The sequence below is a fragment of the Rhinolophus sinicus genome, chromosome 16 (genome assembly GCF_057876585.1).
Source record: "Rhinolophus sinicus isolate RSI-liver-muscle chromosome 16, RSI-T2T, whole genome shotgun sequence".
NCBI lineage: Eukaryota > Metazoa > Chordata > Mammalia > Chiroptera > Rhinolophidae > Rhinolophus > Rhinolophus sinicus.
In genome coordinates, this window is record NC_142516.1 from 190,506,303 (window position 1) to 190,522,343 (window position 16,041).

The 16,041-nt window shown below is 40.8% G+C and overlaps 1 protein-coding gene across 2 annotated transcripts in view; it reads left to right on the top strand.

The window, feature by feature from the left end:
- The window catches only part of CSMD1 (CUB and Sushi multiple domains 1), a 1,607,858-nt gene that overhangs the window by 647,735 nt on the left and 944,082 nt on the right, over positions 1-16,041 (top strand). The gene's annotated exons all lie outside the window — the stretch shown is intronic.

The following is a 16,041-nucleotide window of genomic DNA, read 5'->3' on the forward strand; positions in this document are numbered from 1 at the left end:
CAGAAAAATACAACCCTTATTATAAGTTATTTGTTTTTATAGGATCAGTGATAAAGCAGATTATGTTGCCTCATTGTAGGTTCTGTTACTGCAATGCAATGTACATTTCTAGATTACAGATATTTGTATCCTCTGATGTGTTTATATGCTGAATTAATTCTGTGTATTTTTATTTCTGCATCTTTTTAGAAAGGATAGGAATAGTATATGTAAAATGCTATGTCTTGAGAGAGAAGTATATTTTTAAAACAGAATAGTTAGTGGATTCATATTCTCTTTTAAATGTTGGTAACTATTTTATTCAAATACCTAACTGCATTTAAAGGTGTTAATTCACTGTTATTGTTTGCTTGTTGTTGTTTTGGGGTTTTGGTGAGACTTCTGAGATGGAAGTGAGCTGTGAAATTATTCCCTTTAAATTGCTAAGACTAAGGTACCAAGTGATGGAAAAAATGTGTATGTGTGTGTGTGTGTGTGTGTGTATGTGTCTGTCTGTCTGTCTGTCTGTCTGTCTGTCTGTGTGTCCCTGTGTCCTTTAGCTCTGACTCTAGATTATCTGAGCAGGTAGAAAATAAATATTCATGGGCGAATTTATTATAACATGTCTCTGGAGCTTCAACCCAGCTAATAATTCAATGTGAAAGTCAATGTAAGTGAACTCCACCAAACAGAGATCCCTACATTGGACAGACAGTTATGATTTTTATCAGAAACACCAGCACAGGTAGGTTTCTGTTTGGGTTCCTCAGATCCTGTTGCTACACATACCAGAATGCACACAATTACAGCTTAATTCCCCTCTGAATGGGTCAGGCGCCCACCAGTTCAGTGTAAACCTTGTTCTGAGAAACTGCCATCTTGTGGCAGATTGCCATGCTGAGTTCTTCGCTGGTGGCACCATTTCCTAAGGACTGACCATTTTCCCCTTTTTAACTTATCTGATAACACACAACAGAAAAGAAAATGTACGAAGCATATTATTTCTCCCTGATGTGATTTATTGGTGATCTTATCAGTCACAGACTGTAGGCTAAAACAGAGACAAAAAGAAATTAGTAACAATAGGATGAGTTTATTTGTAAATATAAATTTTATATAGGTTTTAAGCATTTTGTAGGTTTTTTTTTATTATTTTTAAACAAATACTGATCATAAAAAAAAATAATAAAAAAATGTGGAAACAGCTTTATCCAGAAACTTGAAAATTATACATTTATAAGTAGTGCGATGTATATTAAGTTACATCTTCTCAGTTGAATTTGAAAATATAATTATTACCTCTCTGTGGATGATTCAGAAAACTGTTTAAAACATGAGTAGATAATGACTGGTTCCAATATCAAGGACAGGATGGTTTGCCTTCATTTCTTCTCTCACATCACCTCACTCACTTGACAGTGGCATACCCACCAACACTGCAGGTCGCTACCCGGGAGAGTGGAATATCCCCACAAGAACAAGTCTTGTGAACTGAGAGAGAGGTAGGGTCTGAAGTCCAACAGACAGATACTCCTACAACTGGGAATGCCATTTGCACACATTTCAGCATCGCAGGGAGTTGAGATTGTGATGGGATGAGTTTCATGGTAGAACGCACAGGTAGCCAGGGAAAGAAGACACTGTTAGTACTGCATCCCCTTCTGTGGGAAATGAGTGGTGGGCAGTTGTATCTAGTTCTGTCTCTGCTCACTGTGGCTGAAAATTCAGCCTGAAGTGACAACCTTTCAAAATGGTTGAGTTACTGAGGTACCCAGAGGACCGTTTTCCCATGGGCATGAAGCATAGAGGTGTGTGTGCAGCATTCACTGGATGCAGATACGTGATAAAAGGTCTTACCCGTTCATCCTCAGCATGAGTGGGGCAAAAACTTGTAGAGATTTGCTCGGTCAGTTTATTGAAAAACAGCTTTCTGAGGCTGAACTGGCATCAAGTTGTGTGCGAGGGTCCAACGAAGTAAATGCACTTAATGTCCCTGAAATGTCCATCTAAACACGGGCAGAACGGGACATTGTATGTTAATTATATTTACCGCGATAATAGCCTGCTTGCTTTCATTCGGGAGGCACTATTGGTTAAAAGAATCTACTTGGTATTCTAATGTGGGTTGAAAGAATTTCACTAGAAAGGATGTCAGAAGTGGCTGGACTGTGTGATGTCACTCTCTGGGGCACAAGATGTTAGTTAGTGTCTTGAAGGAAATAAGGAGTGTTCTGTAGGGATACATGTTTGTGAAATAGAGAGTAGTGCTTTTATGTCCCAGGCAGGACATTAGGGACCTTTAAATGCATATTACTGCAGTCAACAGGGAGAGAAAGTGCACGGTTTCACTGGATTTCTTGGCCAAGGAGCCCTGAATTTGCATCAGACCTAGTCACTTTGCCAGAAGTGTTCTGTGGCTCCAGTCCAAGTCTCTCATTTTCCAGATAAGAACGAAGACACTGGGACTTAAGTAACTTGTCAGAGAGCACACACAGCATGGGGCATGGGGTGCATGTGCCCTGCCTCCTGTCAAACGTCCATCCCCTAATCAGTCAATAACGTGTTACTGTGTTGGTAGGTGTTCACATGGCATGGGTCCTGTCCAGCGGTCAGAATTCCCCGATGGTTATTAATTAGCAGTTGTGTTGTGGAATGAGTGCTGTGCAGTCATTTTTCCCAATTATCTTTGGCAGTGATGCTGTGATCTGCGTGCACAGGAGGCCTGTTTGGCAGGTTTCCCCTCAGTGACCTCCTTTCCCATTTACCTTCACAGCCACGAAATTCACTTTTCTGATGGACCACAGATAGGAGTTTAAACTGTTCTAAAGCAATTGTGTTTCTTCAGAGTTCCAACCAATTTGTAGGTGGCTTTCGAGGTGAAAAAACATGGATGCCCAGATTGTCCATCAATACACAGAGATAAATGACCAAGAGACAAAAGCTTAGTTTGTGGTTATTCCTGGGGTAGAGAGGTTACCTTTATCAACTCACAGAAGCTCCTCCAGGTGGGGTAGTGGCCTCGTCAATCACTTCCTTCACAAACCACACACCACTGCAAAAGTTCACGTCACAGGGGATGGGAAGGAACCAGCTGTGTGGCCAGCTGTACAATGTTGAATGTCCAATAAGCAGAGCCTGCTCCAGTTCTTCATTAGCATACTTGTTTGCTTTCATTTAACTTCAACTTCTGAAAGCCCAACTTATAGGAGGGAAGGAAGAAAGGAAGCAAAGAAAGAAGGGAGGGAGGGAAGGAGGGAAGAAGGGAAGGAGGAAGGGAAGAAAGAAAAGGGCCCTTTTAGGACTTGGATCATAAGCCATTTGCATGACATTGACTTGTCCCTGGTTGTATGGCTATGTCTATAGAGAAGCAGATACATGTCCTCATGGCATTGCCAGTGACTGTTAGTTAGCCTGGCAAAAACACTGTGCCAGTTCAACCAGCCCGTCACTGAGGGGCTCACCCACTGGACTGAATCATGACCTTCCTTGGGCAGAAAGCATGTCTGATCGTCTTTCATCACCTACAAAACTTCACACAATGACAAGACAGTCCAATCAATGAATCTGGCTCCTGCTGTCACAGCTATTAAGAATTAAAAATGGCGGTCTTTTGGACTTGCTGGAGCAGTAACCATCAAGCACTGGGCAAACAGATGTTAAGTCATAGCCCTTAACTTCTGTCTACGTTTCTATGAGTTTTATGTTTTCTTGATTATTAGTAATAGCAACGTGATTTCTTTATTTTTTGAGAAATTATTATGGGCCAGGCATTAAACCAAGCCTAGTGATCCATGGCCCAGAAAAAGGCTGTGGTTTCCTTTAACAGTGAAAGAGCAGTACTGAGCTGCCATCTTATGCAGCTTGGACCACTGTAAATTGACAGAGACGAGGTGGCAATAAATAACGGAAATGTACTTCTCACAGGTCTGGAGGCTTGGAAGTCCAAGATCAAAGCCCCAGCAGTTTCAGTGTCTGGGGAGGATTTTCTTCCTGATTCACAGACAGGATCCTCTCTCTGTGTCCTCACATAGTGGGAAGGGCAAGAGAGCTCTGCGGGGTCTCTAAGGGCAGTAATTCCTCATGATGTAATCAAAGGCCCCACCACCTAATACCATCGCTTGGGGCTTAGGGGTTCAACATATGGATTTGGGGTACACAAACATTCAGTCCACACCATCTGTCTCCCCCAAATTTTACACACTGTTTAGAAATTAAAACAATACATGTGAACATTGTAACTGGGCAGAGATGGGGTGAGCCGGCCTACCATTACTTTGTGTGGCATTGGAACTGTGGTCCAATGCGCTAACAGGGTTGTGGGTCTAGACCGGGAGGCTGTGACGTCTGTGCAGGCTGTGCTCTGTGGGCCTCTCTGTTTATCGGTTGGTTGGCCTTTCACAGACTGATGGCTTTTCAGATGGATTGATGGATGATCCTTAGGTGTTAGCTCATATTGAAGAGAGAGAGGGAGGGACTCAAATGCCAGTGGCATCTGTGGGGACAGGCTGTTAAGTGGACACCCAGGCCATGGGAGGATGTGCTGGGTAGTGTCGTTACAGGTTCCCTGAGTCTGTGTCTCTATGCAGCTTCTCTGAGCTGGTGAATTCCCTAATCGAGAATTCTCTAATACTCATCCTGGGTCAGGTAAGACGTCCCTTCTCACAGCCAGTAGGCAGAAGAGGCTGGGATCCTCACGTTTCAGAATGTGAATTTCCCCTTTTCTCTCTGTCCTTGTGGAGATGGGCTTTGTTATGCCTTTCAAGTGTTTTGTGAGCAAGATATGATAAGGACAGGAGTATATTCAATACTACATGTCTAACTGAAAAGTCTCAGGTTTTGATAAATACCATTTTGCACATGTTGTATTTGAAATGTTTATGGGACATAATAAACAAAGACAGGTAGGCGTTTGGGATCAAGGACTGAGCTTGTGTGATGTCACTCTGCTCTGTAAGAGTCTCTAAGTTACACCCCTCACTCTTTCAGTGGGATTTCGTGATCTCTCCCAGACTGGAGTTCCAGCAAAGCAAGCCACACCCTGGCCTCCTCCGTGGCAGACTGTCCCCAGAAGCATGTGACTTGCGCTAACAGACTTAAAGGAGCTTGTCTGGTGGCCTGTTGGCTCAGTCATGCTGCTTGAGTTGGAAACTCATGTGCTGCTCTCAAGAATGTTGCATACTTTTTTGCTTCCCCAGGATTCAGCCTTGAATCTTCTCCCTTGTCATCCCAAGCTGCTGCTTCCTCTAGTTTTCATTTTTCCCCATGTTTCTGCCTTGCTCTGCATTTGAGTGTTGAATGGGTATCTCCTGGGTGGTCTTGTACCCCTGAATTCTCGAACTTGTTTTTCAGTCAGACTTTCTCTTCCCAGTAAATGAGTTGTTCAAACCAGACACCTGGGAACCATCTTTGATTTCTTTCTTCCCGTCAACTCTATCAATTCTATCTCTAAAATATACCCTGATCTACCCATAATGCATCCATGTCCCATTATGCTAGGAAAAACCACCATTGTTTTTCACAACACTAAAAGGGCTTACTAACTTTTCTCTATGTTTCCATTTTTGTAGTAGTCATTCTTCACACCAAGGAATGTTTTTAAAATATGCATTAGATCTTGTCACTTCCCTATTCTCTAAAGGTTTCGCATTGACTTATAATAATTCTAACCACGTACCACAGACAAAAGACCCTGCGGGGTGGCCCCGGGACACCCCTCCTTTGACACTGTGCTCGGTGCTGACCTTCAGACACAGTCAACTCCCCGCATGGAGTGTCCTCCCTTCTTGCTTTTTCACATGTCAGCCTCCTTCTCATCTTTCAAGTCTCTGAAAATAGAATCTTTCCAAGAAATCCTGCACTGCCTTCCTAAATTATCCTGTTAGTAATACTCTCCTTTATGCTGCAATTCTGTCATTTGTACATGCATTTATTTCATTTTTTGTCTTTCCCACTTTCAGAATAAAAGTAGCTGACACATGGTTGTCAATAAATATTTGACAATAAACAAATAAACGAATGAAGAGTTGATGACTCTCTGGTGACACTGAGACTATTAGATTAACCTCAGGAAAAGGAGTCGCCGGAAGAACTTAATAGTAATTTTAAAGACAGTACCGAGGAGCGACTGTGAAACCTTGACCCTCTGCAGTGCTTTTCTGTATGTGCCCTTACACTGTAGGTGTGAACAACAAATTGCTTCAGGTTGTGTGGTGTTTCGTGGCTTGGATCCGGCCGTGGAAATTGAGAGCGATGTTTTCAGTTTGTATTTTTAAACAATCATAAGTCTTTAAGTCACATTGGCGGTGCTTCTGAGAAAGCCTGATAGAAACGTCCAAGAGGCTAAGGGACACCTGGAATTTAGGAGAGAGGTTTGGGTACCAATTAGGATCAAGAAACTCTTACTATAGCTGTTCTCCCACTCGTTCACTTTATAAATATTTATTGAACACTTATTCTGTGCCAGGGACAGGGCCACGTTCTAGCTGAAGTCATGGAGTGAATGAAATTACGGAGAAACATTTATTACACAAAAGAAAAAAGAAGAACAAAGTTCGAACTGAGCAATAACTGCTTTTTGCAAAAGAGTAACAAGCAGAGGAGGGAAATTGGTAAAAGAGAGTGAAGAGTTTTACAGCAAAGGGAATACAGTGTGAAATGCTGCAGAAAAGACACAGATCAAGAAGGTCCTTGCATCTGACCATTTTCCCTAGGTTTTAAAGAAGTAGATAAAGTTACGGTTTGGAGAACATACCCATAAATTATACCCATGCAATGGGAAATAACACAGTAAGGTATTGTTTGAGAATAAAATTTTTAATTCAATTTATTGGGGTGACATTGGTTAGTAAAATTACATAGGTTTCAGGTGCACAATTCCATAATACGTCATCTATATATCACATTATGTGCTCACCACCCAGTGCCAGATCTCCTTCCATCTCCATATATTTGACCCTCTTTACCCTCTTCTACTTCCCTTCTCCTCTGGTAACCACTAAACTGTTGTCTGTGTTGAGTTTTTGATTCTTTGTTTGTTTGTCTTGTTCCTTTGTTGCTTTCAGTTTTATATCCAACGTATGAATGAGGTCACATGGTTCCCAACGTTTTCTGTCTGACTTATTTCACTTAGTATAATAATTTCAAGATCCATCATGTCTGAAAATAATTTTTAATAGCTGTGCATATAAATTACTTGAGTAGATAGCATGCAATGGTGGAAGCAATGAGCTGAGAGGATTATTAAGGTTCAGATATCAAGGGGAAAGAGTAGATATTTGATTTTTGCTATGGCAATAGAAAGAAAGTGGCACATCAGGGAAATTCTTGGAAATAACTGTTAGAGTACAAGGTTGACTCTGAGAAGAAAGAGGACAAATACGTGTAGCATTGTTATGGAACTGAACAAAGAAATAGATGAAAAGAGACCAGTGTTGGAATAGTTACCATCATGATAACAGATACTTTTATGTGACAGGATACATATCCAATCATCACCAAGCCTGCACTGCTCCATGTTTTATCTTATCAGTACACATACATAAAACGGTGTATATGACTTTGTTTATTGATTAGAATGAAATATTCAGTAAGTGTAGATATGGCTCTTATTATGGAGAACATAGTCAACTTTCCTTGATCAAAAAGAAACTCATCTATGAATTTGAATATCAGTTTAGGGACATAAAACATATATTATTTATTGGGAAACGATGTTTAAAAAAGGGAAGATTCAGATTCCCTTTTAAATATAATATAAATATAAAACATTTCATGGAAAGCATAAAAATATGTGTATGATACAAAGGTCATTTTAGAATTGAGACAGAGGAAGCCCAAAGGAAATTATTGGAAGTGACCAAACAAAATATAGAGGTTAGACATTCTGACTTAACTAATACGCTAAGAATTCAGTCTAAGAATACTAAACTTGTGTTTCTATTTTCAAATGTAATTCAGAGAAATTGCTGTGCCATTAAAATAGTCATCACATAATTAAACTATTTCAGCAAAATACCATGAGAACTAATAAATTAGCCAGAGCCAGGAAGCTATCAATGAAGCATGTTTTGTTCTTGTTTTGCCTGGTCTGGTCTTCACCCACTGGAGGAATTACCAGCAACCTCTGCATTCTCTCCTTGCCTCATTCCTCTTCTTCTTACCTTCATATTGTCTCATTAGACTTAATTTTCCCATGTGGAGAAAATTCCCATGTGTTCTATTTTGCGTGGAATCTGAGTGGTGTCAGTGAGACATACCATATGTTGTGGTCCTTCAGTCCCATGATTTCGCTCAGATTGTCCCTTGTCCGAGGAGACTATGGAGCGTGGGGTTCATGAGCCTGCATTCTCTAAAACTTTAAAGCCAGACCAGCAACTTAGCTCCGACAGTGTTTTGTGTTTGTGGTTTTGTTTTGTTTTTCTGATGAGGCAAACTGAGTCAGCTGTTTTATGACTTTCAGTTGTGTCATGCTCACTTGAGAGACAACTGCTCATCTTCTCACCAAAGTGTCTACCTTCTGACAGTCGTCAGAAGTGTGCTCAGGGCAGCCTGCCTTCCCCTAGCCACCCTTCCCCCATACCCCGTCTCCACGTTTGATGCCAAGGACAAATGACACCATGTTTCCCTGATATGTGCTTAGCTGTGTTTGGCTATGGAATCCATGCTTTCATGCCTTCCTTGGAAAACCGGCCATATTGTGTCAGAGTTACATGCTGTAGATCCTCCTTCCTTTGTCAGGTGCTATGCTCCCTAAGATCAGGGGAATATCACTGATCTCCAGAGCTCAGGGCAGGACCTGGCAACCGGCAACAAGTGCTCAGTGTTTGAATGAACACACAGTGGGTACCAAAGTCTCTGCAAATTCCAATCCCCAAATCTAAGTAGATCTCTCTCTCTCTCTCTCTCTCTCTCTCTCTCTCTCTCTCTCTCTCTCCCTCTCTCTGTCTCTTTTAATCAAAAAGATTAGTTGTTGTTACCCATACATTTTCACTTACACACAGGATTGTGGAAAGCATCCAATACATATTTCTCCTCTTTTCTATATAAATCTATGCAGACTTGTAGTATGTGATACTGGAAGGTTAATGTCTGTATTTCCTGTTGTGTAACAGATACATGATATTCCCTGGTTTAATGAGTTACAGAATGTAATTTTTCAAGAGGAAAAAAAGTCAATTCCAAGTAAAGCCATCTTTGCCACAGAGACTTTTCTACTAGTCGCTTTGAAAAAGGGTTCCTTGGAGCCATAGGCTTTGAAAGTGGGCCCCAGCCATCATGACTGGGCACAAAAGGAAAGGATAAGAAGAGTCGCCAAACCCACATGCATCTAGGACCCCAGGCTTGTCTTTATATTTGATTCCATTGGGATTCTGCATACAGTCTCCCCTGGAGGCTTTGCTTTTCTTTGAAAAGAATAATAATTTTTAAAGTATTCCAAGCTGTTGAGTCAGTTACAGGACTACTGGGCTTGGCAGGAAGAAGTAAACACCACGTGGCTGTTTCCTCACCCAGGTAACCACGTACCTGGTAGCTCTGCTCTGCATCCCTGCGTTTAGCCTGCAGTCACTGCAGTGTGCGTGTGGCCGATGGAATTCTGGGAGTTGCAGGAGGTCCAGGGCCTGGCTATGTGACCTTGACGGACTCTTGGTCCAGTGGGAGTTACAAGTTAGCAAACACATCCTTTCTATTCTGTAGGTGTGCTCATACGGCATTAAAAGTGGTGAGATCAAAGAAGGCGCCAGTGGCCTTGCCATGTGGGAGGTGACTCTGGAGAGATGGAGGGAAATGACCAGGCAAGTGGGAGGGAGGGCGGAAGCATCCCGGGCAGAGGAAAGAACACGTGCAGAGTGACAAGTAGGAAGGGGAGTGACATGTCTGAAAAGCTAGAAATGTTAAAGATGGGTGTATCTCTCTCTCTGTCACACACACACACACACACACACACACACACACACACACACAAAGAGACTATTCAAAAAATGCCCAGAAAGAGAGAAGTGCCTCCGTGCCACGGACGACCATGAGAAATTCCTTCCTGTGGGACCCCAGTATGTACACAGCTGCCATAAGTTTTCCTTCCTGCAAATTATTTCCTCTAGCTTCTCTTATTTTTAACTTCACCGCATTAAATACACACATTCCAACCTTTCTCTAACCTCTGCTCCTTGAAACACTAGTCCTAAGAAAGAATAATAGATGACCCACCCAGGAAAAGAAAATGTTTTAAAGAAAGAGTGACAGGAGCTGTCACTCTGGAAGAGTCAGTGTGTAGCAGCATATTAACGACTTGGAGAAATCCATTTAATGTTGTTAAATATTTTTTCAATCCCAGCATAACTCAAACTTCCATGAGTCCCAAACACTTTTTTGCATAATCTGAATAAATTAGGGGAAAACACAAACAAACCACCTGATCTATACTTAGCAGAACACTGCAGTAGACCATGGGTTCTTTGAAGGAAAAGTTTTTTTCATGGAAACTCACACGCCCTTAGATCCTTTCTCACTATAGAATATTCAAGAAGCATTTACTCTTTTATAGCAATGACAATTCAGGCATGTGCCTTCACCTAAATAAATTATTCTCATTGTAACAAAACGTTTCAAGAAAACTGTGCACCTCTAGACACGAGATCTGAGAAGTCCATGGCAGAGCAGGGTGGGGGAGGGTTTTCTTGAAAGTTTATGGTTTGGGCTGTGACAGGAGGAAAGTCCGTTCCTGAGAGTGTTCCACCTACAGGTGGCAGCTGGCCCGACCATGTGCTGCTGACACAGGGCCCCTGTTCACGCCTGATCGGGATGCGCTGCGTCTCCTGAGGTCGGCACCCCGAGAACTGAGGGCTATTCACATGTCAGGAATAGAAGTATTGTTGGCATTTCGTGGGTCCATCGCTTTCTCTGGGCCAGCTTGGAAGAGACTCTTAAAACTGAAACAGAATTATGCTTGACTTTCTCACTGATCTCGGCAGGATAGGTCCTGTACCCACGTCCACATAAAGTGTTTTCCTTTGTGCTCATCACAGCCAGGCCGAAAAGGAAATAAGTTCTAAAACTTTAAAAAATATATAACATTTTAAGAAAGTGCAATTTAAGCCTGGTGGTTATAGGTTTTCTCGAAAATGTGTTTTCATTTTATATGCTTCTATGAAGGTTATAGTACATTTGAAATGCATATCACATGTGTATAGCACACATGGATTAGTCAAAGTATGGTGTGGATGTGGATATACAGTTTCCTGGACGATCTGTGCATACACACTTACCCATGCACACACCCAAACACACACACTCACGTGCATATACACACATACGCAATTCACAGACACATATACACAGACACATATACATGAACATGGGAAATGTCTGTTCAAAATCCTAATAAAGTAAGACTTTCTTTACTTCTAAAATTCTAAATAAACAAGCCTTATTTCCATGTATGCCCATTCATTTATTAACCATATGTGGAGTTCTGTCATATTTAAGGGTATGTTAAATACACAACCAAATAAAGCAGTGAGGTCTAAGAACAAAAAATGGAATGAAATTTAGCAACTAGATTCTGAACAATTTAGTAGGTCAGATATTTATCATTCTTCTTTTTCTTGGGTGTCTGTTAGTAATTATATCATTAGAACTTTGCCCTCCTCTCCAAATACCTTCTGTGACAATGCCCATTAACAATCCTGTGACCGCGTAGTTACCTGTTATGGCGACTATAAAGAATAATTCATTCATCCATTAATTCATTTGGCAAATGTTGAGGGACTGGCCTTAGAATTGTCTGGAAGATGCGTTACCTTGTTTTAAGAGTTCTGTGCTTGAAAAATGCCATACTGATTTATAGATGTATTAAAAATAAGTAAATAATAAAAAAAAATCGAAAAGAAATAACTTGGCTCATTCCAGGAACAGGCAGTTAATCTATGGTCTCCAGTTTATGTTCTCCTCCTGCTGTCCCCCACCCACTCTTGCCTCAATTAATTCTTCCTTTAGGTCCTACCTAGGTTGCCTCGCAGGCAGCCTATGTCCCAAACCCTTCCTTTCCCCCACGGCCTGGCTTTGGTGATGAGCGACGTGCTTCCATGACCGGTGTAGTTCTCTCAGAAAATAAAAGACCATGTCAGCCCTGCCTACGTAACATGTGGGCCGCCACTGGCTCCAGGAGAGGACAGACCAGTCCTATGATGTTTATACTTTTAGTAAAGCACCTAGTATGGCATTTGGTGCATAGTAGATGCTAAATGAACAATCAGGGTAATTCTTCAGATACAGACTTTTAAAAGTTTATGTAAAAATGATTGGAGGGTGGATTAAACTTTTGGCTTTTGAGTGAAGATAGTTGTTGCCTAGGGGTTGATAAGAAAACGTCTGAAATTGCAGAATAAATAAGTTTGGATGAAGGCCTATGCCATTGATTTTAAGAAAAAAGATGGCGATAGCAGCTGTGATGTGCCATACTAAGTGGATGTTGCTTATGGTTTTCAGTCTGCGTCCGACTCTCATGCACAGTCATTTCATTCCAGGGACAGAATTTCTATATTAGGTTATTTACACGACTTGCTATAATGTAGTAATTTGTGTGTATGTGTGTGTGTGTGTGTGTGTGAAATAATTTTGCTAAAATGATTGCATTCAATTGGAATACTATGACAGGAGAACAAGAAAATGTGAAGGGAGAAAAGAAATCCCTAGAAAAGCTGAATTAATTCATTAAGAAAATAAAGGGGGTAACAAAAACAACCATTGTGCTTTAAGATATTGATGAGTAGTTTAGTAGTATGTTGTTTCCAGAGTAATATTTTATAAAAAAAAATCTGAATGTAGCATTATCATGTCTAAAAAGTGTCAATCCTCATTAGCTCGAGAAGGAAAAACAAAACAAAACAAAACCCACTCTCCACAAGATGGCTCCAAACTATGTATTCTAATGACATCCTGTGTGGCAGTGTTTCTCAGCTTGGCACTTGCTGTTCCAGCTGCCCGGAATAACCTTCCCTCATCTCTCCTGTCCCTCCCTCTTTGATGAACAATACCCTGCACTGATGTCACTGCCTTGATGAAGCTGTCACACTCAGCTGACACCAGAGAGTTCTAAATGGCCTTTTCTGGACTCTTAGCGCCATTTTGTGTCTCTAGCATTTTACATGTAGCTATTCTGATCTTTAGCCCAAAACACCAGGATGCAAGAGTGGTCACATTCCTTTATTTTTCTCAATCAGACTCCCCTGTTAGTTGGCAGGACATTCCATCTCACCATGACAAACCTGCCACCCACAGGCCTCTGTGAAGTCACACAGGACCCTGGGCGTGCTGCTCCAGACACAGCCCATTTCTGTGTTCATCTCAGTTGCCAAGCAACCGTTCTCCTTCAAGTTTCAAAATTCATTAAAAGCAGACAAAGCTGGCATTTGATTTTTCTTTCAAATTGCAAGAGAGGAGGCAAAATTGCTTTATTTCTAGACCCTGTGTATATTGTTTCTATATTAACGCCACACCAAATTTTATTCAATGAGATTTCTCATTCTAGTAATTAGTCAGTCTGCAGACACCTGCCCTGATGGAGGAGGCGTTACACCATGGGCCTGTCCTGTAGTTTTGAGATGGATTTGAGCATTTGGGTTCCAAACGAAGAGCTTGTTCTTTGCAGAGTACCCCTGAGAGACTTTCCAGGACCACCCATCTGGAGTGTGAGGGTAGTGAGTGGCGGCGAGGGGTAGACCTGACGGGACCTGCGTCAGTGGCTGATGGCCTTGAGACACATCTGGTTCTAAAACAACATGTTCCCAGTAGTGAAATATGCACACTCTAACTCAGTGTCTCGCCGTTTGGTTTATTTCCCAGTGACAGATTTTCCAGATGTTGTTTTGAGGACATGGATGGCCAGCTGGGTGAAGAATCTACACTTTCTCATTTTAGACATTGGAGAGCTGAAAGGAACCTTAGTCTTAAATCAGCAACTCCCCTTTTAAGAATAAGAGAAGAAAGACTGTGAGACAACGGGGCTTAGAAGTTACCCCTAGTCCTTCACCTGGATGGAAAGGAAAGAACACTGGGAGGGAATTAGGAGAAAAGGGTCATGATTCTGACTCCCCTCAGCGTCCTGCAGAACGAGAGAGCAGGAATGGAAGGGTGTTCCCAGGTGCCTGTCTGCAAACTGGCCTGCGGCCGTAGTAAGCTTTCAACCAGTCGGTGAGAAATGTAAAGTAAATGGGGTAAATGTTTCACCACTTTTAATATGTGTTCATGTTGTTATATAAAACTAAAGAATTATTTTTGTTCTAAGATTTATTTTTGTTCTCCTTTAATGAAATAATGGCAATAGTAGAGGGTATTATTTCTCAGATAACTACTATCTACTGATTATGTCAGGCACTGATTTATTTTTTTGTGTTTTTGAAAAAAAGTTACATTCTGGGAAATCCAAAATTTCTAGACTCCCTAATATAAATAAGCTTTAAGACTTCTTCCATCTGCCATTTTCCAGAATCCCAGGAACTTTAAAGTCATAACATGAAAAGAAGTACAGCTTTTATATCTTAATGAGATTCTCCATGTTAAAGTCTTCTAATTCATTGGAATTTTCCAGAAACTATTTGTAGATATGTATGTTTGGAGGCTCAGGTAGACATGAACCTAGGCAGAGAGAGAGAGAGAGAGAGAGAGAGAGAGAGAGAGAGAGAGAGAGAGAGAGAGAGAGAGAGAATGTAAATTGAGATAACGCTGTACCTGAAAGTTTCTGAACACGAGTACACTTATTCACCTATATATTCTTTGAAAGCTTGGCTTGTATATTCATTAGACAACACCCATTATTTCTTATAATTGAACATGATTTATCAAAGTCCCATTATTACATTACAACTGTACAAAAATGCAGTTTTCCACTGCAATTTTAAAACAGATTTACTGCAAAAATCTCTCTAAAAATGGGTATACTTTACTAAACAGTAGTATATCGATGGTGTTGAGAGAATGTTTTCTGTAGATAAGATTTTTTTATTATAAAAGCGAGCTAGGTTTATTTCACCCTCAGAGTCTCACTGAAAATTTATCATCTGAAGTCCAGAAGCACACAGAAAAGTTTGAAGGAAGTAGTCTATGAGGGAGATGCAAACGTGTGTGGCTCTTTGTCAATTCTCCACTTGCACAGACAGTTTGCTTCATGTTCAATTTGCCTAAAACGTTCCTTTCAAACTAAGGATACTGCCATTTTGGGAGAACTTAATGTAGTAAGAGAACGCTACTCTTCTGAAGCCATTTATGGGTGGGATTTCACCAATTTAGCAAACCTTCTTTCTAGCCAATTTGACTAAGCATTCCTTTGAATGCTCAAAAGTATGCAAAAGAGAGAAATAAATGTATTCAAATATGTAGTCACATTTTCTAAAAGGTCCAAAACCTTGTCACTGTCCACGGACTGCTATGTGTTTGGTGATTTGATCTCCATAATTCAGTGACTTTGATGTAGGTAAAAGATAAATTCTACTAATACTCCAAAGAAAAATATGGTATAAAGAAAATTAACTGGATTTGAATGTTTGATGTAATGATAGTGGGTTAAACACAGGTACAAAAGAAAAGGTGTGGCTCTTTCGGATTTTTTTCAATTTTAAAAAAATATGATATGCTTAATTTATGTCAGCTAAGAAATATGTGATTTGTGTATAACCTGTTTTGTAATTAGAACACACAATTCATGAATAATTAGAGCAAGCAAATTTTCAGGATGTAGTTACATGTGGATACGAATTTCTTAAGGACAGAGAAGTATTTATATTTTCAGATATGTTTGCCACTTTCATTTGAGTAAGGTCTTTTGTTTGTTTATAGCAGTTATTTCCTGCAGATTCTTCTTGCCTGGGGGCGTCCAGATTCTTCTTGCCTGAGGCAATTTAGTTTATTCTTAAGTCAGCCATTCCTTGCAGTCAGTATTGTCCAGGGACAAACAATGCAGGGCTGTGGGAAGCAGTTTTCTTCTCCCCTGCATGTACTTTTGCAAACCTGACATTGGTTCTGCATTTGAAGCCTTGTAGATAAATGAGCTCCTGGCTATTTACTAATTGA